Source organism: Stenella coeruleoalba (genome assembly GCF_951394435.1).
Source record: "Stenella coeruleoalba genome assembly, chromosome: 12".
Lineage (NCBI taxonomy): Eukaryota > Metazoa > Chordata > Mammalia > Artiodactyla > Delphinidae > Stenella > Stenella coeruleoalba.
This window is the reverse complement of record NC_137158.1, coordinates 30344148-30370495: the sequence shown is the minus strand read 5'-3', so window position 1 is coordinate 30370495 and position 26348 is coordinate 30344148. Positions and strand designations below refer to the sequence as shown.

General features: G+C 41.9%; 1 protein-coding gene across 1 annotated transcript in view; it reads right to left on the bottom strand.

Annotated features, from left to right (window-relative positions):
• The window catches only part of KLHL32 (kelch like family member 32), a 266625-nt gene that overhangs the window by 237389 nt on the left and 2888 nt on the right, over window positions 1–26348 (bottom strand). The window lies entirely within an intron of this gene.

Here is a 26348-nt window from a genome sequence, read left to right as displayed (position 1 = left end):
TCACCATATTTTGCTCAGAGTCTCCTGTATCAGTCACAGTTCTTTGGATTCTGTTATAAGTTGCAGACACTGATTCTGGATCACTTAAGCAAGAATGAACTTTATTGGAAGGATACTGGTGACTCAGCAAATAGAAGGACTGGCAGGGAAAATCCAAATGGCCAAGCTTTGAAAGACCAGAAACCCAAATAATGTCATTCCATCCAAGATTCAAATTCCCAGGAGAGACTAATTGGCCCAGTCCAGGTCCTAAGCCCATCACTATGTGGTTTGTGGTGGAGAGGCTGTGGTGGGGATGGGTTTGACCGTACGGAGTGGAATGGGAAAGAAGTAGTTCCCAAAAGGAAAGCAGTGAAGTTCTCTTACCTCAATAAAAGGCAAGGGATGCTGTGCAAGCACAAACAATAACTGCTCATTACCGCCAACTTTTAAATGGAGACATGACTAAAGAATTTCATTTCCTTTTATTATCGCCTCTGCTGCCCTTTAACTGTTTCAAAACATATTTCAGGCAGAATCAGAATTATTATTTTTTTAAATATTTACCTGATTCCACTGCCCTTTCACACTATTTTATTTCCCTATTTCAACATGATTTGAGAGTTTTTAAAAATATTTATTTAGGGCTTCCCTGGTGGCACAGTGGTTGAGAGTCCGCCTGCTGATGCAGGGGACACGGGTTAGTGCCCCGGTCCGGGAAGATCCCACATGCTGCGGAGCGGCTGGGCCCGTGAGCCATGGCCGCTGAGCCTGCGCATCCGGAGCCTGTGCTCCGCAACGGGAGAGGCCACAACAGTGAGAGGCCCGCATACCGCAAAAAAATATATATTATTTATTTATTTATTTAGGCTGCGCTGGGTCTCAGCTGCGGCACGCAGGATCTTCATTGCAGCACGTGGGATCTTTTAGTTGCAGCATGCAAACTCTTAGGTGCGGCATGCATGCAGGATCTAGTTCCACGATCAGGGACCAAACCCGGACCCCCGGCATTGGGAGCACAGAGTTTTACCCACTGGGTCACCAGGGAAGTCCCTCAGAATTATTTTGAAACAAATTAATGGAAGCTCTTTCCAATGATATAAATTCTTTTAAAAGTAATGAGTAACCTATTAAATGTAAGGATTACATCTCAGGGACCCTATTTAGAAAATTCTCTCTCTTATGTTTAGGCCACCTATCATGGAATTTAAATTGAACACTTGATGATACATCAGAATGTTGGTTTCTAATCTTAGAACTATCTGTGTGGGATCAATTTTCACAGAAAGTTCATCACTATCTTACAGTAGTATAATGTAGATGAATGTTCCTCATGCTTCTAAAATTCTAATCTCACAGCAGTAATGTATGAATTCAAGCATGCCATTAAGAAAAAAAAATTAACTTCATTCATTAAAATCATCTTTTTATTCAAACTTTGCTAATGTTTCCCAGGTCACATCAGCCTAAAGGTAAAATAGGTCGCGTAGCTGTCAAAAATAAAAATATTTTTCCAGCTTCAGCCTGTTGCCTAACAGAACAGCAGCTCCACTTCAAGTTGTCTCAGAAGTATTTTCCCCAGGACCTCTGACGACTCACCCCACACATCTTTGGTAGCAGAAGAGGCAGGCTTTTTGCTGCAGACGCAGTAAGTGCTGCCTCCACTCATGCCTTGGACCTCAGCTCTTGTCCTTTTACTTACTTTTTTTTTCTTAATACCTCCTTTCTTCCAGAACAAAGGCAATCTTGCCTCCCAGGGGCATAATGTCTGGAGACAGTATTGTTTTTCATGACTGGAAAAGGAGGGTGCTACTGGCATCTAGAGGGTAGATCTAGGGATGCTGCTAAACGTTCTGCAGTGCACAGGACAGCCCCACACACAAGCAATATCTGGACCCAAATGCCATTAGTGCTGGGGCACAAAGACCCTTCTCTGGACTGAGACCTGAGCTCAGTGGCCTAAGGGACAATCTGAGGAACAAAGTTGTTCCATCCTCAAAAATCACCAGTCCTCTGGTATCTTTAAACTAAACATGCTCCTCTTTGCCTTCCCTTAGGATGATAGGACTCCTGCAACATTAAAGGTAGAATTGCTTCCTCTTTAGAGAATGTAATGATCATTTGGGGCACTGAACAAGATACAGTCCCTCTGTCATGGCTATTGTTTTCTGTTACCACACCTCTCTCTGGCCCCAAGCTTCTGCTGGTAACAGACCCCACTCCCTTGATATCAGGGGGTGGGACTGTAACTCAGGTGAGCCAGACAATAGGCCTTCCCCAGCAGGTTTTTCTTTTTAATTCAAGCTAAGGAAAGAGAATCTCTTTTCTGGTCTGAAGGTTATAAGGCAAGAGGCTCTGGGGGAACCATCTTGAGACAGTGAAGCTCTCCTGCAGAGAGGAAGGAAAGCAAGGAGAGAAGAGAAAGTGAGCGCTTTCATCCTAGGTCATCCCAAATCCAGCTCCATTCTCATACTTCCTACCATTTGATTTTATGTGCAATCAATTTTCGTCTGCTGTTTAAGCTAGGTTAATTTGGGTCTTTATCATTTCCAACATAAGAATCTTGGCTAATATACCTGTCTTCAAAATCCTTACAATTAAGTACAACAGTATTGGGCAGCTCATGAAAAGTGCTTATATGAAGTACACACGGGGCTCCTGAAGTTCTGGTTATGTTTTTTTACTCTAAAAAGGGTTCAAGATTGTTCATTTCTTAACTATCCTTTGAGTTGTACGTTTATGTTTTATGGAAAAAGCAGTTCCTTTATGATGAGCACTTAAAAATAGCAACTTAAAGGAATTTAAGGGAAGAAATTTAAAGGAAGGAAAAAAAATGGTATTTGACCTAGGCCATTAATAATGGGTTTTATTTAAATAAGAGTAGGGGAGGGAAAAAAAAAAAACTTTTCCTCTACTCACTTGTTATACGCCTGAGGCCCATGAATTAAACTTCCAAAAGACAGATTAAGAGGAGAGAAAGCACCCAAACTTTATTTGATGCTAATATTTTAACTTTATGCATGTGGAGGTCTTCATAGAAAAGAAGTGACGACACAAAGAATTGGTTATACCTGGGGGCTTATAAAACATTTTAACAAAGGGCAGTAAATTGTAGACAAGACAAAGGAAGGGGGTTTGGGTTTTAGGTGTGGTAAATTGTGGAAAGGTAAATTTTGGGGGAAACCAATGGAATATAAAGGTCACTTTAGTAAGTGCAGACCCATCTCTGTGCTGATTTTCTGGCTCCAGTGATAAGCCTTATTCTTCTGGTATGGGAGAGGGGAGGGGAAACACCTTCACAAAGGGAAATTTGAGCAGATAGAGGGAAAAGAGCTCTTTCTGTGTTTGCTGCTTCTTAATTGCCTTCAGCCAGAAATAATCCTTAGGCCGAAGTGGCATATTTTGGGGTGGCATGTTCTGATCCCTTTCATAAGTAAACTGGAATCTTATATATTTTACACTTTTCAGATTACAGAGCACTCTTAATTCTCACTCTCACTACTCACAATTCTATGAGTATTCTCTATCCCATTTTTTTCTTCATGAATAAATACTCAGCAATTCATCTAATTCATCAAGAAATTAATTGAATTAATTGCAGAAATGGGGCTGAAATCCAGGTGTCCAGCTCACAAACTCAGTGTCCTTTCCATTAAGGCGCAGCTGCTTCTGAACAGGGGAAGAAATCACAAAGAAGAAAGGCTAGGCCACTCCCCCCACTGAGCTCCCAGGGCACCTGGCATGTACCCCTATCATTCACTGTCATATGTTACTGAACTTTTGTGTGCATATTTCAATATCCTCCATTAGGCTGTAAGTTTTACCCTTTTGTTTTTGGTCTTATTTGTTCCCATGCCCAGGACAGGTGTTAGAAAAGTAATCAGTAAATATTTGTTAGATGATAAACGGATAGATGAATGCCTGGATGTGAGTTAAGAAGCAGCGAAATGCAAAACAGCTTTAGGTATCATTGTGATTGAACTATACACTTCAGTAGAGGAATATTGAGAAATACTTTCAGCAAAGTAGATTGGGGCAAAATTATGGGAAGTTGTGAATCCCAACCCAAGGTGTTAGTACTTTAGCCAAGAGGCACAGGTGATACTAATTCTTTTTTGTTTGTTTGTTTTTTGCGGTACGCTGGCCTCTCACTGTTGCGGCCTCTCCCGTTGCGGAGCACAGGCTCCGGACGCGCAGGCCCAGCAGCCATGGCTCACGGGCCCAGCCGCTCCGCGGCATGTGGGATCTTCCCAGACCGGGGCACGAACCCGTGCCCCTGCATCGGCAGGCGGACTCTCAACCACTGCGCCGCCAGGGAAGCCCCGATACTAATTCTTTCTCTTCAGGAGGACTGACCTTCCTAATGGGTTGGAGGAAGAGTTATTGTAATTGTCCAGGATTTAGGTGCTGGGGATGTGGCTGAGGGGACTGAGGAAATGGAAAGGGAAGAAACAATGTTGGGGCTATCACTAGTTAAATCCCCTTCTGCCTCATGAGCAGACTGGTGCCTGCTAAATGGGCAGGGGTGCACGGAGTTAGACAATCAGTCTATCAAGTCAGGTTTCAAATGCCAGCAAGATGGAGTACGACTAAGATGAAAGGGCCAAAGGCAGAATCATAGTTAAGGTTGCAGAGCCAAGGATTTGGAGCCCACAGGATACGGAGTCAAAGTTAAGCAAGTCCTTAGCAAGTGCAGAGGGTCCTTGATAGTGTTTAATAGTGATACCCCTTTGCATTAGTTTCCTATTGCTGCCATAAGAAATTACCCCAAATATAGCGTTGCGTTGCTTGAAACTTATTATACTACAGTTCTGTAGGTTGGAAGTCCAATATGGGTCTCACTGGGCTGATATCAAGATGTCAGCAGGGCTGAGTTACTTCCTGGAGGAAGTAGGAGCAAATCTGTCTCCTGGCCTCTCTGCCAGCTTCTAGAGGCTGTCCACAGTGCTTCACTTGTGGGCCCTTCCTCTATCTTCAAAGCTAGGGACACTGGGCCAATTCCTGCTCATGCTGCCACCCCTCTGTTTCTCTTTCTTCTGCCTTTCTCTTCTACTTTTACGGACCCTTGAGATTACATTGGTCCCCATAGATAATCCAGGATAATCTCCCTATTCTAAAGTCAATTGATTACCAGCTTTAATTCCATCTGCCCTCTTAACTCCCCGTTGCCATGTGAGGTTACATATTCATAGATTGCACAGATTAGGACATGGACACTGTGTGTCGGGGGGAGGGGGGTGGCTCATTATTCTGTCTGCCACACCTTCCCCCTGGGAGGGAAAGCATCAGGCCTGGCTTGCAGGATGACAGCCCTACTTGCTGAGGTGCACAAATGCCAAGAGAAAGCCTAGAGATCGTCTGAGCCAGGCCAGTCTCAGAAATCACCACGTTCTCTCAGATTTTTTTTCCCAGTCACGATGAATATTTATTCATGGAAATAGAGTTCACATAGTCCCTCTACCCACCCATCCAGACTGGTGTACTGGAGCCAGCTTGTAAGGCTTGCAAAAAGTTTTTACTACATTTTCAAGAATTTTGCAACATCAGGTTGACATCAACTAAGGTAGGACTGCTTACACCATGGCAATGAACAAACACTACAAATTAGCACCTTTCCCCTGGGAGATGTAGGTATTACACATTTGCCATGCCACTGAGTTTGTATGAATTTACAAGTGAGTACCATCAATGGGCAGGCTGGGACCCACATCATTTCAAAGGTAGTGGCTATAGCTACTGCAATTAGTCTGGGTCTCCCAGACAAATGCCAAAATCAAATAAATTACAATCTTGTCTAATTAGCTTCTGCTCTCCAGTAGGACATACAGGATTCAGTTTATTACTTGCTAGGGTGTTGCCAAGGCTAATTGGAGTCATGATGTACCTAAGCTGGGTGGGCACACCAGGAAGGCCATACTTTGTTAATAATACTTCCTGATCTTAGCAAGGTTATAGACACCCACAAATCCACCCTTGATGAGGGCTCAAGCACTTCAAATCTGGTCCAGGAAGTGGAGAATTAGCAGAACGGATAGCAATACCACATTGGAATGTTTCATCCATATTCTTTTAGTCAACCAAAAATTTGGGGCTTGTACTAGGAATACAGAACACCACAGCAAAAATGACAGTTATGGTTCCTGCCAAGGCTCACAGGCTACCTTGGAGGAAATTGTGTGTGTGTGTGTGTGTGTAGGCGGTGGGGAGAGGAGAAAACAGACAAATGAACGGGCAATTACAATGCAGGGTGACTGGTTCCTGGAAGTATTTATGAGGGTCATCTTACTGAGATTGCCCAGGTCTGGATGGAGTGACATATAAATTGAATCCAACAAGTAGTAGTAGTAGTAGTAGTAGTAGTAGTAGTAGTAGTAACTAACATTTACTGAGTGCCTTCCATGCTTCAGTCTAAGTCCTAAGGTCTTAAACTCATTTACTTCACTTAGGTCTTCTGACACCCATGAAGTAGGTATAATTATCATCCCCATTTTACAAATGAGGAAACTGAAGCACAGCTAACTTAAATAAAGTTGCCCAAGGTCTTATAGTGAGAGTAGAACTGGGAGAGTAGGAGTTAGCCATTTTAAAGGATGTTGGAGAGAAGACTATTCCAGTAAAGGGAATAGCATATGGAAAGTCATGATGGGTTCCAGGAAAAGAAAACAAGCTGTTTGATTAAAGATTCAAGCGGAGGGTGATGAACTATGAAAGCTACAGAGAAAAGCACAGACTGGATCATAAAGGACCTGGTAAGCAGTATTTATTTGTTTGATCGTAAATCCAGGTCATGAGCAAGTTGGCTTATTGTAAAAGGATCACCGTAGTATAAGTACAGAAGCAGAGGGAGAAAAGCCAGTAAGGAGCATGTAATCCAGGAAAGAGATGAGAGGGGATGAATGTGCATGATGAAGGGGGTGCAGAAGGGGTAAGTGTTGAAGATACTCCCCATGTCTGCCTTGGACCACTGGAGAAGTGGTGATGTCCATCACTGTGATGGACAACACAGATGGAAGAGCAGGTTTATGGGGGAAGATAACAAGTTCAGGTTCAGAACACTAAATCTGAAAGGCCTATAGGACACCTGGGAGGAAGTGTCCAGGAAGCAGGTGGATCAATGGGTTTGGTGCTAAATAATATTGTATAGGTATAACACTGTGGGAAGGTGTTAGAAAAAGTTGATATCATCTCTCAGAATATGGGAGTAACAGTGGTGTGGAAAAGACTTTGATCGATGGTCATTTGTGAGTGCAGTGTTGGTGGGTCCACCTGCCCCTCTTGCCAGCTGAACCATGAGTGCTGGAAACTGGACATTGTCATTCTATATGGTGTAGACATAGCTTCTCTATCACCTATTTTTTCCTGGTGTCAAAAGACTCAGTATGGAAGTCTATAGCAGAGGCTCCACATCCCTCTGCCCTGGCTTAAAGAGAAGGGGGGCTGGCCTGACAGCTGAGCTTCTCAAAGTTAAAGGCTTTCCCAAGCTGCACAGAGCATCAGAGACAGAGTGTTCAGAGGTGAGAGTTAAGTGGGAATCTAAAATCAGTGAATCATGGAAAGTGCCCCTTGGAATCACAAATCAAAGAGCAGAGGCAGTTATCAAAAGCTAGGAATGGAGGTCAGGGGTTTGAAAGTCTCGCTGCAGAGAACAGGAAGCAATGGCTCCAATGAGGAAGTGGCAGGAACCTTCGGCTGAATACTGGAAAGTAGTGCTCTTCTTGGTGGAGAATGATTCTGCTTCTTTCCAGCAGTGAATTATGGGGGATGAAAAGGGGAAGATGCCAACAGACTTAACATATCACTGAATTGCTTGTATCAGAGGTGCATACAAGAAAAACAAGAGCCACAGGGAAACAATAGACCAGCTTTCCTAACATTTGATCAAGTGCCCAGGAAACTTCAATAAGGGGGCAAAACATGAGGTTGAGCATAGGGCTCATATTTAAGGCTAAAGGGGGGCATCCTATGTCTTCTCCCCTGAATCTGCCCATTTGACTCCCAAGCCCTAAGTGTAAGATGTCACCATTATCTGAGAGAAAGCCCAGGCTGAAGCACACTCACCTGGGCCAGGAGTCAGTACTGGCAGGAGAGGCCCTGATAAACACCACCCCTCCCCCATCCCCAGTGCAGTGTGACTGGGAGGCATGAGGCTCAGGCCCCAAAGCCGTGGTGCCTGTCAGGAGCTTCTGAGTCCCTCCGCTAACACTGTGATGTGAAGGCATGCATCAGGGAGGGCACGAGCTGGCCGCCCTTGGGCCTAGGAGCTCTAACTTCTAGCAGTGCAGCTGGCCCAAACTGCCCTCACCAGGAGGAAGAGCAGACCCGTGGCTGGTCTGTTTTCAGGATGACAGCTTGAAGTGCAAGGGAAAGAGAAGGTGCAGGCCTGGATCCTGCTTTAAGACATAATAAACTCATCCAAAAGAAGGCGGCCTAATGAATGTTTGTCAGGTTATATTCATCATTCTTCTTGCTCCTTTGTGGGAGCAAAATGGGATAGAAAGACGGGTTCACCTTCTCTGCCACAGGTAAGGAGCAGAATCAGGCCTACTTTCTCTAATTAGGAGGGAAAGAAATGGGACCTGATTTGAACAAATGAATTGCTTAGTTAGACATAAAGAAAAACTTCTCGACTGTAAGAATGTGTAGTGTGTTGAACTGTGTCCCCCTAACTCATCTCAGAATATGACCTTACTTGGAGATGGGGTCATTGTATTGTAGATGTACTTAGTTAAGGTGAGGTCATCCTGGAGTGGGACCAATGTCACTAATCCAACATGAATGATGTTCTCATCAAAAGGGGGGATTTGGACATAGACTCGCACACAGGAGAAGGCCATGTGAAGATGTAGGCAGAGATCGGCACTTTTGCAAGCCAAGGAACACCAAGGATTGTCAGTAAACCACCAGAAACCAGGCCAGAGGCCTACAACAGATTCTCTCTCACAGCCTTCACAAGGCACCAACCCTGCCAAAACCTTGACCTCAGATTTCTATCCTTCAGAACTGCGAGGCAATAAATGTCTGCTGTTTAAGCCACCCAGTCTGTGGTACTTTGTTAAGGCAGCCCTAGAAAACTAATACAGAATGTCAAAGCACTACCTGTAGTTTTTAAAAGATATTTAAAATAGAGCTGTACCTTGTATTATTCATATAAGTAACCATATTCACTTTACAATACATATTCACATCAAATTGATACAGAAAGGAGCTGGGTGTGTTCAGTTTTGGCATCCTGAGATTACAGAATCACTCTCCTGATGAACAGCCAACTCTAGAGCCTTTTGGAGGGAGGAAGACCAGTGAAAGGGAAGCCTGTGGACAGTGAGGAGTGCAGAGAGGTTGAGACACAATTCCAAGACCTTCTTGTGCATGAAGTGTTTAACAGCCATACTATGACGTTATTGCTCAAGTTCACTGAAAGCAAATATTAACAAATTTACCAAATGTAAACCCATCCAAAAGTCTGCACCTTATTCTCACTCACAGCTTTTTAAAAAAGACTGCCATTACCTTATGGTTGTTGGGCAAGATGCCCTTAGAATAAGATGAATAGGATTTGTCTCAAAATATCCAGGGAAGGTAGGAAAATGGGAAGGTATATGAGAAAAAATTAGATTGGCCATGAACTGATAATGATTGATTCTGAGTGATGGGTACATGGTGATTCACTATACTAACTCTGCACATTGATTTATGTTTGAAATTTCATAATCAAAAGTTATTTTTAAAAGGGCTACCACTACTTTTCTAATAAAGCTACACTGCTAAATAACAAGATTACCACTTACTTGCATAAACATTAACAATTTCTTACAGTAAACATAGTCAAACTCCTTATCAAAATATAGCTAGGTACATGATTTTTTTTTTTTTTTTTTGTGGTACGCGGGGCTCTCACTGCTGGGGTCTCTCCTGTTGCGGAGCACAGGCTCCGGACGCACAGGCTCAGCGGCCATGGCTCACGGGCCTAGCCGCTCCGCGGCATGTGGGATCTTCCCAGACCGGGGCACAAACCCGTGTCCCCTGCATCGGCAGGCGGACTCAACCACTGCGCCACCAGGGAAGCCCCATGAATGTTTTTGACAGAAACAGAAACCTCTGTACTAGCTTATTAGATCATACTATTGAGATCTGTACACAGACCTGATACTTTTAGCTTTCTCTGGAAGTATAGGTGTTACTTTGCCTGTGGCCATGGGTTGGGAACCTGAAAGTCAACAGGATCACACCGGTACATTCTGAGCTTCTCTTCAATCAAAAGCTCTATAAAAGATTAACTATACCAAGAGTGGCATGAGAATATGAAAATAGCTGACTACCTTTCATGCTCCAGCCTCTGAATCCCAAATCCCACTATCTATTCATCCAGCTTAAGGAGCAGATATATGTAAACAGTGCCCTTCCAAAGATCCCTCATTAAATAGGTGTCCCTAAGAAAACTGGACCAAAAACATCTTACCTCCCATATGGACAAGAGTAACAGCATCTTACCTGGTCTCACTCTCTCTTCCAAGCCATCCTTTATGTAGATGTCAATCATCTTTCTAAAACAAGTCTATGACTCTCTAACTTCCATTCAAGAGATCATCACACATAGAGAATAAAGACCAAACTCTGTATTCCATCATTTCAAAACCTCAACAACAGCTTCATCCCATTCTCCCTGCCCTGCCTCTTTCTTCCTAACATCCCTCTTCCTTTTTTTTTTTAAATCCCTGATGGCATGTATGTTGATTCTTTGAACTGGTTGTAAATCTTGCCGGTTCCCTCATTCATGAGTTAAACAAATCATTGACACGTGTTTTTATATAATGTATGAGTCGTGATTTCTCCCTTTTACTGGCAAAACCTCTGTGTAACTTCATGTACGCTTACCCCTACCCTCTTGTGCCTTTGGTTCATAGTACGTTCTTTCTGTTACTAGTCTCATGTGATAACACTGCATCACAATACTGTCACCCCTGGTCACAAGAATCTGACCTTGACTTTATCCCCGGTGCTTCATACAGTGCTTTGGTGTGTTGTCAGGCACTTGACATGTTGCGTGAGATCTGGGGGAGAGGATGCAATCGCTGGGCTCTCCTGGGTTTGCAGGTTTGGGGAGGGCACATATTCCCCAGGCTTTATGGCTGCCTGGGTCCTCCACCACCCGCTTCATCCCCAACCTTACTTTCACACTACCTGCCATATTCATTTTCTACTGCTGCATAACTAGTCACCACAAACGTAGAGGCTTTAAACAATATCCGTTTATTACCTCATGGTTCTGTAGGTCAGAAGTCCAGGCAGGCTCACCTGGGTTCTGTGCTCAGGGTCCCTAGGAATCATACAATTCTGCCTCCCATACCTGCCTACCTGCTAACAGTGTCACATCCAACAGAAATGAGATTCAGAAGGGCATTCTGTGCACTAAAGTTTAGGGACAGAAGCTGGCAAAAGGGGAGCCTCTTGGGGTAAAAGGACAGAGTTGTGCCTGCAAGAGCAAAGACTGACAATAAGAAACTGCTCTCCAAAGAAGAGCACTTCATGTACTTCCTATACCCACCACTTAAAAGATAACAGGCAGCTAAATGCACCTTCTGAAATCTGTCTAACATGGATAAAATTCTACAGAGGGTTGCCAGACATATTAATGAAATAATGTATCTGAAAAAACTAATTTTTAAACTATAAAGTACGAACCAAACCTGAAGTTATTACTATTCAAATGTTTCATATGTTATTAATATTTTTGTTATATAAAAGAAGAACTAACAGTTTTTGAATTCTTGCTATATGCCAAGTCCTACACTTTCACATGGATTATGTCTCACAGCAACCCTCTCTGGTGAGTAGTAGTATTATTCCCATTTTATAGATGAGGAAACTGATTACCAAAAAATTTAAGAGAATTACCCCAAACTCATGCAGTCAGGAAAATAGAGCCAAGATTCAAATGCAGGTCTGTCTAGTGCCAAGCCTGTTTGTGATCATTATGCTTTTCTGTGGCTGTTAAGGAAAGAGTCAGACAGTTACAATCAGGGAGAAAGACCTGAAGATGGACAGACAAATGGAGAATATGAACATGGACCCAAGCTCTGCAGGGTTAGGTTCACTAGCTAAGGCAACCTGCTCTAGTTGCAGTTTGCTTTTCACAGCTTTTCTGGAATCTTTCTGGAATTCTGTTTCATATTCCCTGTTTTCATAATGTTTGATATGAAATTAGTTCTTGAGTATTCACTTGTTCTTTATGACTTTCACTTTTTTTTCCTTGCCAAGTTGTCGGGGATACCTTCTGTGGCTGGGGCCAAGATGGAGAATTACCATACTGATTAAATTGCTATGGACAGAACAAAATTACCTCATTGGAATTAAATCAAAACCTAGCCATGACTAAATATTCCCTACTTCTATAAAAAGCAAAACAGTGGGGTTTGGAGAACAGATACATTATGAAATCTGTCTCACGGAAGGAAAACTAAAGAGAAAAAAGTGAGAAAAGGAAGCCAGTGACACGTGGGAACAGGGAGAAGGGGAAATGGTGGACTGGTAAAGCAATGATGTTGGAAATGTAGCTATCCATTTATGGGGGAAAAGTTAGCTCTTTACATCACAGGTGATTTAAAATATCACCAAGTATGTAATTAGATCTGTCGTGCCATTGTTCTACTTGATTTATTTATAAAATAATAAATAAATTCCTATATCAATATCACACTGTAAGGTTTTATATTGTATTCTGATATCTTATAGGGTAGGACTTCCCCATTGCTGTTTTTCAAAAATTTACTGGTTCCAAAGCAATGTACAGAAAGAACAAAGCTGAAGGCATCATGCTCCCTGATTTCAAACTATATTATAAATTATAGCAATGAAAATAGGATAGTACACAGATCAATGCAACAGAATAGAGAGCCCAGAAGTCAACCCACACATATACGGTTAATTAATTTATGACAAAGCAGCCAAGAATATACAATGAGGAAAGGACAGTCTCTTCCCAATAAATGGTGTTGGGAAAACTGGACAGCCACACACTGAAGAATCAAACTTGACCACAATCTTACACAATAACATAAAAATTAATTCAAAACAAATTAAAGACTTGAACATGAGACCTGAAACCATAAAACTCCTAGAAGAAAACATAGGTGGCAAGCTCCTAGATATAGGTCTTGGTGATTATTTTCTGAATCTGACACCAAAAGCAACAGCAACAAAGGCAAAAATAGATAAGTGGGACTACATCATACTAAAAAGCTTCTGCACAGCAAAGGAAACCATCAACAACATGAAAAGGCAACTTACTAAATGGGAGAAAATAGTTGCAAATCATATATATGATAAGGAGCTAATATGCAAAATACAAAAAGAACCCATACAGGTCAATGGCAAGAAAAACAATCTGATTTAAAAACTGGCAGAGGATCTGAATAGACATTTTTCCAAAGAAAACATACAGGTGGCTAACAGGTATGTGAAAAGATTCTCAACATCATTAATCATCAGGGAAATGCAAATCAAACCACAAGAGATATCACCTCATATCTGTAAGAATAGTTATTATCAAAAAGGCAAGATATAACAAGTGCTGGAGAGGATGTGAAGAAAAGAGAACCTTTGTGCATTGGTGTTGGGAATGTAAATTGGTGGAGCCACCATGGAAAAGAGTATGGAGGTTCCTCAAAATATTAAAAATAGAACTACCATATGATCCAGCAATCCCATTTTTGGGTATTTATCCACAGAAAATGAAAACACTAACTCGAACAGATATATGCACCCCCATGTTCACTGCAGCATTATTTACAGTAGTTAAGATATGGAAATAACTTAAGTGTCCACTGATGGATAAATGCATAAAGAAATCAAGGTATATATACATACAATGGAATATTATTCAGCCATAAAAATAATGAAATCTTGCCATTTATGACAACATGGAGGAACCTCGAGGGAATTATACTAAGTGAAATAAGTCAGAGAAAGACAAATACCATACAACTTTTCTTATATGTAAAATCTTAAAAAAAACAAAAGAACAGGGCTTCCCTGGTGGCGCAGTAGTTGAGAGTCTGCCTGCCGATGCAGGGGACACGGGTTCGTGCCCCGGTACGGGAAGATCCCACATGCCGCAGAGCGGCTGGGCCCGTGAGCCATGGCCGCTGAGCCTGCGCGTCCGGAGCCTGTGCTCTGCAAGGGAGAGGCCACAACAGTGAGAGGCCTGCGTACCGCAAAAAAAAAAAAAAAAAAAAAAGAACACACAAGTTCATAGATAACAGAGAACTGATTGGTGGTTGCCAGAGGCAGGGGCTGGGGAGTGGGAAAAATGGGTGAAGGGGGTATAAATTTATTTTAATTTATTTTACTTATTTTTAAATTAATTTATTTATGGCTGCATTGGGTCTTCATTGCTGCGCACGGGCTTTCTCTAGTTATGGCAAGCAGGGGTTATTCTTCGTTGTGGTGCGTGGGCTTCTCATTGAGGTGGCTTCTCTTGTTGTGGAGCATGGGGTCTAGGCACGCGGGCTTCAGTAGTTGTGGCACGTGGGCTCAGTAGTTGTGGCTCACAGGCTCCAGAGCACAGGCTCAGTAGTTGTGGTGCATGGGCTTAGTGGCTCCGCGGCATGCGGGATCTTCCTGGACCAGGGTTCGAACCCGTGTCCCCTGCATTGGCAGGCGGATTCTTAACTACTGCACCACCAGGGAAGTCCCAAATGGGTATAAATTTATTTTAAAAGAAAAAGAAAAAAAAGAGGAAAGTGCAAAACAATATATATCGTATGCCAAATTTGTGAAAAAAATTTATTGGCTATTTTTTTCGCATTTTCTGTTCCAGATGAACTTTAGTATCAGCTGTCAAGTTTCACTTTATAATTTCAATTGAAAGTGTATCAAATTCATGGATTAATAATTGACATTTTTACACTCTTGAGACTTTGCTTCAAGGAACCTGGTATGTGTACCACTTGTTCTTTTTGTCTTTTCATAAACTTTGTGGTTCACATAATTTGGGTTTTACACATTTTTGGAAGTTTATTCCTAGATATATAATGGTTTTCGTGGCCATTGTCCATGGAATTTTTTGGCTGCTATATTTTCTAACTGATGTACAGGACAGCTAGCTTATTGAGTTCTTTTATAAGATCAAATTGTTCTTTGAATGATTTCTCGAAATTTCTAGGAAGACAGAGATACTGATTGTTCAAAAGAACAAATAGGGCTTCCCTGGTGGTGCAGTGGTTGAGAATCTGCCTGCCAATGCAGAGGACATGGGTTCGAGCCCTGGTCTGGGAAGATCCCACATGCCGCGGAGCACCTGGGCCCGTGAGCCACAACTACTGAGCCTGCGCATCTGGAGCCTGTGCTCTGCAACAAGAGAGGCACGATAATGAGAGGCCCGCGCACCACGATGAAGAGTGGCCCCCACTCGCCGCAACTAGAGAAAGCCCTCGCACAGAAACGAAGACCCAGCACAGTCCAAAAAAATTAATTAATTAATTTTAAAAAAACATCAGAAAAAAAAACAAATAGTTCTTACTTCCTTTACTTGTTCTTTATTAGCTAGGACCTTCAGCAAAATGTTGAATAGGGCTAGTAGTGGAAGACACTTCCTTTATTGGGCTTGCTTCTAACATTGCCCCATTCCATATGATATTTGTTATTATTTTTTGATATGTACTCTTTATCAAATAGAGAAGGTTTCCTTCTATCCTTGACTGGCTAAATATATTATTACCAATGGGTAGTGAATTTAACCAAATATATTTTGTGAATCAGTTGAAATACAGTATTCACTTGGTTGTGTTAATTTCTGGAGCATGAGGTCCTCTTTCAGGTTCATGCGGTTGTTGCTAAAATTCAGTTCATTGTGGCTGTGGGACTGAGGTACCTGCTTCTTTCTGGCTGTCACCTGGGGGTAGCTCTCATCTCCTAAAGGCCCCTGATGTTCTTTGCCATGTGGCCTCTTTACAGGCTCTCTAAAGACTCTCTAACAACATGGCAACTTGCTTCTTTGAAGCCAACAGGAGACTCTCACTTCTGACTCCTCAGATGGAGTCTTATTTATTTCTTTATTTATTATTATTATTTTTTAGGCCATAAAACACGGCATGCAGGATCTTAGTTCCCTGACCATGGATCAAACCTGTGCCCCCTGCATTGGGAGTGTGGAGTCTTAACCACTGGAATGAAGTCCCAGATGGAGTTTTATTTAATGTAAGGTAATCACAAGAGTGACATATTCTATTATATAGTCTATTCTGTTCTATATCTATGTCCTATTCTATTGTATCCTGTTCTACTTGATTTTATTCACAGTTGTCACACTTCATTGGCTATAAGCAAGTCACTCAAGGAGAAGATATTATATATTAAAGTTGTACATAACGTGGCATACATCATGTTCTCTCATTAAAAAAATTCTCTATATTTGTGATCACACTCTTTCCAAAAAAATTCCTAAGGGTTTTTATTTGTGCCTTTATTTTACTTACATTTGTCAGATTTTATATTTCCCAGGAACTAGTTGGTTTTGTTTTCTATGTAATTAATTTCTGCTTTATCTTCAGTCTTTAAATAATTTTTTGTCTTTCTTTGTGTGTGTTTTGACTTCAATGTTTAATTCAAATTCATTGAATCTTTGAATTTTCTAGTGTTCTAACAAATGTATTGAATAGAAACACACACACATTTTCTTCCAGTATGGCTTTGACTACATCCCAAAAGTTTCGATAACTATTTCTTCTTTTTTTTTTTTTAACATCTTTATTGGAGTAGAATTGCTTTACAATGGTGTGTTACTTTCTGCTGTATGACAAAGTGAATCAGCTATATGTGAACATATATATCCCCATTACCCCTCCCTCTTGTGCCTCCCTCCAACCCTCCCTATTGCATCCCTCTAGGTAGTCACAAAGTGCCAAGCTGATCTCCCTGTGCTGTGCAGTGATTGTCACTAGCTATCTATTTTACATTTGGTAGTGTATATATGTCCATGCCACTGTCTCACTTCGTCCAGCTTACCCCTCCCCCTCCCCATGTCCTCAAGTCCATTTTCTACATCTGTATATTTATTCCTGTCCTGCCCCTAGGTCCATTAGAACCTTTTTTTTTTTTTTTCTGACTTACTTCACTCTGTATGAAAGACTCTAGGTCCATCCACCTCACTAAAAATAACTCAATTTTGTTTCTTTTTATGGCTGAGTAATATTCCATTCTACATATGTGCCACATCTTCTTTATCCATTTGTCTGTCGATGGACATTTCGGTTGTTTCCATCTCCTGGCTATTGTAAATAGTGCTGCAATGAACATTGTGGTATATGTCTCTTTTTGAATTCTGGTTTTCTCAGGGTATATGCCCAGTAGTGGGTTTGCTGGGTCATATGGTACTTCTCTTTTTAGTTTTTTAAGGAACCTCCATACTGGGCCTTCCGTGGTGGCGCAGTGGTTGAAAGTCTGCCTGCCGATGCAGGGGACGCGGGTTCGTGCCCCAGTCTGGGAAGATCCCACATGCTGCGGAGCAGCTAGGCCCATGAGCCATGGCTGCTGAGCCTGCGCGTCCAGAGCCTGTGCTCCGCAATGAGAGAGGCCACAACAGTGAGAGGCCCGCGTACCGCAAAAAAAAAAAAAAAGAAGCTCCATAGTGGTTGTATCAACTTATATTCCCACCAACAGTGCAAGAGGGTTCCCTTTTCTTCATATACTCTCCAGGATTTATTGTTTGTAGATTTTTTGATGATGGCCATTCTGACCAGGATGAGGTGTTACCTGACTGTAGTTTTGATTTGCATTTCTCTAATGATTAGTGATGTTAAGCATCCTTTCATGTGTTCTTGCCAATCTGTATATCTTCTTTGGAGAAATGTCTATTTAGGTCTTCTGCCCATTTTTGGATTGGGTTGTTTGTGTTTTTGATATTGAGCTGCAAGAGCTGCTTGTATGTTTTTGAAATTAATCCTTTGTCAGTTGCTTCATTTGCAAATATTTTCTCCCATCCTGAGGGTTGTCTTTTAGCCTTGTTTATGGTTTCCTTTGCTGTGCAAAAGCTTTTAAGTTTCATTAGGTCCCATTTGTTTGTTTTTATTTTTATTTCCATTTCTCTAGGAGGTGGGTCAAAAAGGATCTTGATGTGATTTATCTCATAGAGTGTTCTGCCTCTGGTTTCCTCTAAGAGTTTGATAGTGTCTGGTCTTACATTTAGGTCTTTAATCCATTTTGAGTTTATTTTTGTGTATGGTGTTAGGAAGTGTTCTAATTTCTTTCTTTTACATGTAGCTGTCCAGTTTTCCCAGCACAACGTATTGAAGAGACTAACTCTTCTCCACTATATATTCTTGTCTCCTTTGTCAAAGATAAGGTGACCATATGCACATGGGTTTATCTCGGGGCTTTCTATCCTATTCCACTGATCTATATTTCTGTTTTTGTGCCAGTCCATACTGTCTTGATTACTGTAGCTATGTAGTGTAGTCTGAAGTCAGGAAGCCTGATTCCTCCAGCTCCGTTTTTCTTTCCCAAGATTGCTTTGGCTATTCGGGGTCTTTTGTGTTTCCATGCAAATTGTGATTTTTTTTTGTTCTAGTTCTGTGAAAAATGCCATTGGCAGTTTATTAGGGATTGCATTGAATCTATAGATTGCTTTGGGTAGTAGACTCATTTTCACAATATTGCTTCTTCCAATCCAATAACATGGTATATCTCTCCATCTGTTTGTATCATCTTTAATTTCTTTCATCAGCGTCTTATAGTTTTCTGCATACAGGTCTTTTGTCTCCTTAGGTAGGTTTATTCCTAGGTATTTTATTCTTTTTGTTGCAATGGTAAATGGGAGTTGTTCCATAATTTCTCTTTCAGAATTTTCATCGTTAGTGTATAGGAATGCAAGAGATTTCTGTGCATTAATTTTGTATCCTGCTACTTTACCAAATTCATTGATTAGCTCTAGGAGTTTTCTGGTAGCATACTTAGGATTCTCTATGTACAGTATCATGTCATCTGCAAACAGTGAAAGCTTTACTTCTTTTCTGATTTGGATTCCTTTTATTTCTTTTCCTTCTCTGATTGCCACGGCTAAAACTTCCAAAACTATGTTTACCAGTAGTGGTGAGAGTGGGCAACCTTGTCTTGGTCCTGATCCTAGAGGAAACTGTTTCAGTTTTTCACCATTGAGAACAATGTTGGCTGTGGGTTTGTCACATATGGCCTTTATTATGTTGAGGTAGGTTCCCTCTATGCCTACTTTCTGGAGAGTTTTTATCATAAATGGGTGTTGAATTTTGTCAAAAGATTTTTCTGCATCTACTGAGATTATCATATGGTTTTTATCCTTCAATTTGTTAATATGGTGTATCACATTGATTGATTTGCGTATACTGAAGAATCCTTGCCTTCCTGGGATAAACCCCACTTGATCATGGTGTACGATCTTTTTAATGTGCTGTTGGATTCTGTTTGCTAGTATTTTGTTGAGGAGTTTTGCATCTATGTTCATCAGAGATTTTGGCCTGTAGTTTTCTTTTTTGTGACATCTTTGCCTGGTTTTGGTATTGGGGTGATGGTTGCCTCATAGAATGAGTTTGGGAGTGTTCCTCCCTCTGCTATATTCTGGAAGAGTTTGAGAAGGATGGATGTTAGTTCTTCTCTAAATGTTTGATAGAATTCACCTGTGAAGCTATCTGCTCCTGAGCTTTTGTTCGTTGGACGATTTTTAATCACAGTTTCAATTTCAGTGCTTGTGATTGGTCTGTTTATATTTTCTATTATATCCGGGTTCAGTTTCAGAAGGTTGTGCTTTTCTCAGAATTTGTCCATTTCTTTCAGGTTGTCCGTTTTATTGGCATAGAGTCACTTGTAGTAATCTCTCATGATCCTTTATATTTCTGGAGTGTCAGTTGTTATTTCTTTTTCATTTGTAATTCTGTTGATTTGAGTCATCTTTTTTTCTTGATGAGTCTGGCTAATGTTTTATCAATTTTATCTTCTCAAAGAAACAGCTTTTAGTTTTATTGATCTTTGCTATTGTTTCCTTCATTTATTCTTCTTTTATTTCTGACCTGATCTTTATGATTTCTTTCCTTCTGATAAATTTTGTTTTGTTTTGTTTTGTTTTTTGCGGTACACGGGCCTCTCACTGTTGTGGCCTCTCCCCTTGTGGAGCACAGGCTCCGGACGCGCAGGCTCAGCTGCCATGGGTCACGGGCCTAGCCGCTCCACAGCATGTGGGATCTTCCCCGACTAGGGCACGAACCCATGTCCCGTGCATCAGCAGGTGGACTCTCAACCACTGCGCCACCAGGGAAGCCCCGGGGGGCTTTTTGTTGTTCTTCTTCTTCCTCTAATTGCTTTAGGTGTAAGTTTAGGTTGTTTGAGATTTTTCTCGATCTTTGAGGTAGGATTGTATTGCTATAAACTTCCCTCTTAGAACTGCTTTTGCTGCATCTCATAGGTTTTGGGTCGTCATGTTTTCATTATCATTTGTTTCTAGGTATTTTTTGATTTCCTCTTTGATTTCTACAGTGATCTCTTGGTTATTTAGGAGCATATTGTTTAGCCTCCATGAGTTTGTATTTTTTACAGTTTTTTCCCTGTAATTGATATCTAGTCTCATAGCGTTGTGGTCGGAAAAGAAACTTGATATGATTTCAATTTTCTTAAATTTACCGAGGCCTGATTTGTGACCCAAGATATGATCTATCCTGAAGAATGTTCCATAAGCAGTTGAGAAGAAAGTGTATTCTGTTGTTTTGGAATGGAATGTCCAAAAATATCAATTAAGTCCATCTTGTCTAATGTGTCATTTAATGCTTGTGTTTCCTTATTTATTTTCATTTTGTATGATCTGTCCATTGGTGAAAATGGGGTGTTAAAGTTCCCTACTATTACTGTGTTACTGTCGATTTCCCCTTTTTTTGGCTTTTAGCATTTGCCTTATGTATTGAGGTTTTATGTAAATATTTATTGTGCATAAATATTTACAATTGTTGTATCTTCTTTTTGGATTGATCCCTTGATCATTAAGTGGTGTCCTTCTCTATCTCTTGTAATAGTCTTTATTTTAAACTCTCTTTTGTCTGATATGAGAATTTCTATTCCACCTTTCTTTTGATTTCCATTTGCATGGAATATCTTTTTCCATCCCCTCACTTTCAGTCTGTATGTGTCCCTAGGTCTGAAGTGGGTCTCTTGTAGACAGCATATGTCTGGGTCTTGTTTTTGTATCCATTCAGCCAGTCTATGTCTTTTGGTTGAAGCATTTAATCCATTTACATTTAAGGTAATTATCAATATGTATGTTACTATTACCATTTTCTTAATTGTTGTGGGTTTGTTTTTGTAGGTCTTTTCCTTCTCTTGTGTTTCTTGCCTAGAGAAGTTCCTTTAGCATTTGTTGTAAAGCTGGTTTGGTGGTGCTGAATTCTCTTAACTTTTGCTTGTCTTAAAGTTTTAATTTCTCCACCAAATCTGAATGAGATCCTTGTTGGGTAGAGTGACCTTGGTTGTAGGTTTTTCCCTTTCATCACTTTAAATATGTCCTGCCACTCCCTTTTGGCTTGCAGAGTGTCTGCTGAAAGATCAGCTGTTAACCTTATGGGGATTCCCTTGTATGTTATTTGTTACTTTCCCCCTGCTGCTTTTAGTATTTTTTCTTTGTATTTAATTTTTGATAGTTTCATTAATATGTGTCTTGGTGCGTTTCTCCTTGGTTTTATTCTGTATGAGACTCTGTGCTTCCTGGGCTTGATTGACTATTTCCTTTCCCATGTTAGGGAAGTTTTCAATCATAATCTCTTCAAATATTTTTTCAGACCCTTTCATTTTCTCTTCTTCTTCTGGGGCCCCTATAATTTGAATGTTGTTGCTTTAATGTTGTCCCAGAGGTCTCTGAGACTGTCCTCAATTCTTTTCATTCTTTTTTCTTTATTATGCTCTGTGGCAGTTATTTCCACTATTTTATCTTCCAAGTCACTTATCCGTTCTTCTGCCTCAGTTATTCTGCTATTGATTCCTTCTACAGAATTTTTAATTTCATTTATTGTGTTGTTCATCATTGTTTGTTTCATCTTTAGTTCTTCTAGGTCCTTGTGAAACATTTCTTGTATTTCCTCCATTCTATTTCCAAGATTTTGGGTCATCTTTAGTGGCATTACTCTGAATTCATTTTCAGGTAGCCTGCTTATCTCCTCTTCATCTGTTTGGTCTGGTGGGTTTTTACCTTGCTCCTTCATCTGCTGCATATTTGTCTTCTCATTTTGTTTAACTTACTGTGTTTGGGGTCTCCTTTTCGCAGGCTGCAGGTTCGTAATTCCCATTGTTCTTGGCCTCTGCCCCCAGTGGGTGAGGTTGGTTCAGTGGCTTGTATAGGCTTCCTGGGGGAGGGGACTGGTGCCTGTTTTCTGGTAGGTGGGCTTGGATCTTGTCCTTCTGGTGGGCATGGCCGCATACAGTCATGCGTTTTGGGGTGTCTGTGAACTTAGTATGACTTTAGGCAGCCTCTCTGCTAATGGGTAGAGTTGTGTTCCTGTCTTGCTAGTTGTTGGCATGGGGCATCCAGCACTGGAACTTGCTGGCTGTTTAGTGGAGGTGGTTCTTAGTGTTGAGATGGAGATCTCTGGGAGAGCTCTCGCTGATTGATTTTACATGGGACAAGGAGGTCTCTGGTCGTCCAATGTCCTAGACCCGGCTCTCCCACCTCAGAGGCTCAGGTCTGATACCCAGCCGGAGCACCAAGACCCTGCCAGCTACATGGTTCCAAACAAAAGGAAGGGGAAAAAAGGAAAAAAACCCACAAACAGGGAGAACCCCAAACCAAACAGTAAAAGCAAAAAAAAATTTTTTTAATAAAAAATATATTTAAAAGTAATTTAAAAATAAAAGAGAGCAACCAAACCAATAAACAAATCCTCCAATGATAGCAAGCACTAAAAAGTAAACTAAGATATACATAAAAACCAGAAACAAATCAGATGCAGAAAGCAAACCACAAGTCTACTGTTGCTCCCAAAGTCCACCACCTCAATTTTGGGAACATTCATTGTCTATTCAGGTATTCTACAAATGCGGCATTCATCAAGTTGATTGTGGGTATTTAATCTGCTGCTCCTGAGGCTGCATGGAGAAATTTCCTTTTCTCTTCTTTGTTTGCACAGCTCCTGGTGTTCAGCTTTGGTTTTGACCCCACCTTTGCGTGTAGGCCACCCTCAGGCATCTGTTCCCTGCCCAGAGAGGGGGTTAAAGCAGCAGGTGATTAGGGTTCTCTTGCTCACTCAGGCCAGGGAGAGGGAGGGGTATGGTAGTCATAACTGGAATGCGGGGGGAGCCTGCGCCGGCAGAGGCTGGCGTGACATTGCAAGAGCATGAGGAGTGCCGTGTATTCTCCCGGGGAAGTTGTCCCTGGATCACAGGACCCTGGCAGTGGCGGGCTGCACAGGCTCCCAGGGTGGGTGGTATGGATAGTGACCTGTGCTTGCACACAGGATTCTTGGTGGCAGCGTTAGTGTTTCATGCCTGTCTCTGTGGTCCAAGCTAATAGCTGCAACTCACACCTGTCTCTGGAGCTCACTTAGGTGGTCCTCTGCCTTTTGTGGGCACACAGGACAGGAAGCCCCTCTCCTCACACACCCTGAAACAATGGTCTCTTGCCTCTTAGGCAGGTCCAGACTTTTTCCCGGACTCCCTCCTGGCTAGCTGTGGCTCACTAGCCCCCTTCAGGCTGTGTTCACACAGCCAACCCCAGTCCTCTCCCTGGGATCTGAACTCCAAAGCCTGAGCCTCAGCTCCCATCCCCCACCCACCCTGGTGGGTGAGCAGACAAGTGTCTCAGGTTGGTGAGTGCTGGTCAGCACCAATCCTCTCTGCGGGAATCTCTCTGCTTTGCCCTCTGCACCCCTGTTGCTGCGCTCTCCTCTGTGACTCTGAAGTTTCTCTTCCCCTGCCACACCCCGTCTCCACCAATTAAGGGGCTTCCTCGTGTGTGTAAACCTTTCCTCCTTCACAGCTCCCTCCCACTGGTGCAGGTCTCGTAACTATTCTTTTGTTTCTGTTTTTTCTTTTGCCCTACCCACGTACGTGGGGAGTTTCTTGCCTCTTGAGAGGTCTGAGGTCTTCTGCCAGCATTCAGTAGGTGTTCTGTAGGAGCTGTTCCAGGTGTAGATATATTTTTGATGTATTTGTGGGGAGGAAGGTGATCTCCACGTCTTACTCCTCCACCATCTTGAAGGTCTCATTGATAACTCCTTCTTTTAACGTTTTTCATTTCTAAAGAGTTTGTGTAAGGAGAACAACAGGAGCGGCAGCTGCTCTCCCTCTGTGTCCCACATTTCAGACAGCTATTTTCTTCCAGTCTGAGTCCAGAGAACTGATAAACTCTCCCACAAATGGCCTGCATTCCCCAAGAGTACCTGCCTTTTAAAAGTGGATACAGCAGAGAAGAGGAGAAAAACCTTAATGTAAAGAAAGGAATGGATGGGTGATTTTGAAATTCTAAGCTGAGAGGGAAGTAATGGAGTGGGAAGAAGAGAAAGGTGGTAGACCTCTGGTGTCTCTAAGACACCATAATTAGGAAAACAGTCATGCTGCTTTATATACAAGGAAGATACATACTCTTGCTGACTGAGGCTTCTCAGACACAGGTGTTCCAGAAAGGTGAGAACTTGGGACCCAAGAAGAATTGCTTCTCTGTGCAGTGTACAGAACTGGCAAAGCAGTGGCAAATTTGCTAGTGAGCTACCATCGCTCTTAGGCAAACTCTGACAGAAAGAATACAAGTGCTCGAGCAAAATGGTTTTATTCTTTCAACAATTAGTTTGTTTCATTGGAATATAAACACTGTGGAGCTGAACCAAAAAATACTAGACATTCTCTCCATCGTTCTAGTTTTGAATTTTACTAATTTGATCATAGACACACTCGTCGATACGGATATTCTGAAGATGGTTACTGTGCTGGGCAGAACGTGGTACCCCAAAGACATCCACTCTTAATCCCCAGAACCTGCAAAAGGTACTTTGCAGATGTGATTAAATTAAGGATTTTGAAACAGGAGATCATCCTGGATTATCCACGTTAGGGCCAATGTAATCACAAGGGTGTTTTATAACGGGAAAAGGGAGACAGGAGAGTCACGGTCAGAGAAGGAGATATGACAGTGCAATGATTCATTTGCTGGCTGCCAAATGCGATAAGTGTCTGGAAGCCAAAAAAGACAAGGAAAAGAATTCTCCTCTGGAGCCTCCAAGATGAAGACAACTCTGCTGACACCTTGATTTTAGCCTCCTAAAACCCATTTCCAGCTTTCCAACTTCTGACCTCCAGAACTGTAACATTATAGTTTGTTCTGTCTTAAGGCACTATTCGGTAGTAATTTGTTACTAGCGATAGGAAACTAATATAACGACAAAAGTCATGAGTGCGGTAGCCACAGAGCAGGCATCTGGGTATAACTGCTGGTTGATAATTCTAATCTGTGAAACCTAGTGTTTCTCAGTATGAATACTGGATCTGCCCAAGCCTAGTTTGTTTTGGTTTTTGGCTTTGGTTTTTTACTGAAATATTCTAGGTTTCACAAACTGACAACACTATCTCACTATGCATCACTATGGAACTGGTTAAGCTTGGGAATCTGGTAAATGACCTCAGCTGCACTCACAAATTCCTTGGCCCCTGGAGCTGGGGTGCAGGGCCTGGGGAAGTTCCATCTGATCCTGGATACCTCTGCCGATATAAGTCACTCCTCCACAAATCTGCTGTGCTTCTCACTAGTAGTTGGGGTTTGGTCAATGAAACCTCTGGGGACTGTCCTGAGCATCTTGCGTCACCTGTCACTTAGGTTTAGTGACTGCAATCCTTTGGAGAACACAGAATGCCTTTGAATTATGTTCAAAGGAAGGAGTTTGCATAGGTAAAAGTCTAGGCAGACAAAAAAAGATTGAGGGTGAAGGAGGGACTGGCAAGGGACTCTTTCTGCTGCCAATACAGGCAAAGGCAGGTGGCATTTTTTGCCTCTGAGCTAATGATTCCCACCCAATTTCCAACCTTAATGAGCTCAGCAACGCCACCACATGTGCAGAGCGTGCTTATCAGAGAATAAAAATTGAATTTGGAATACCTATTTTTAAAAATTAAATTCTTAAAGAACCCAAATCTTTTTTTTTTTTTTTTTTTTTTGCGGTACGCGGGCCTCTCACTGTTGTGGCCTCTCCCGTTGCGGAGCACAGGCTCCGGACACGCAGGCTCAGCGGCCATGGCTCACGGGCCCAGCCGCTCCGCGGCATGTGGGATCTTCCCGTACCGGGGCACAAACCCGTGACCCCTGCATCGGCAGGCGGACTCTCAACCACTGCGCCACCAGGGAAGCCCAAGAACCCAAATCTTACTTTACTTTCAGGTATTTA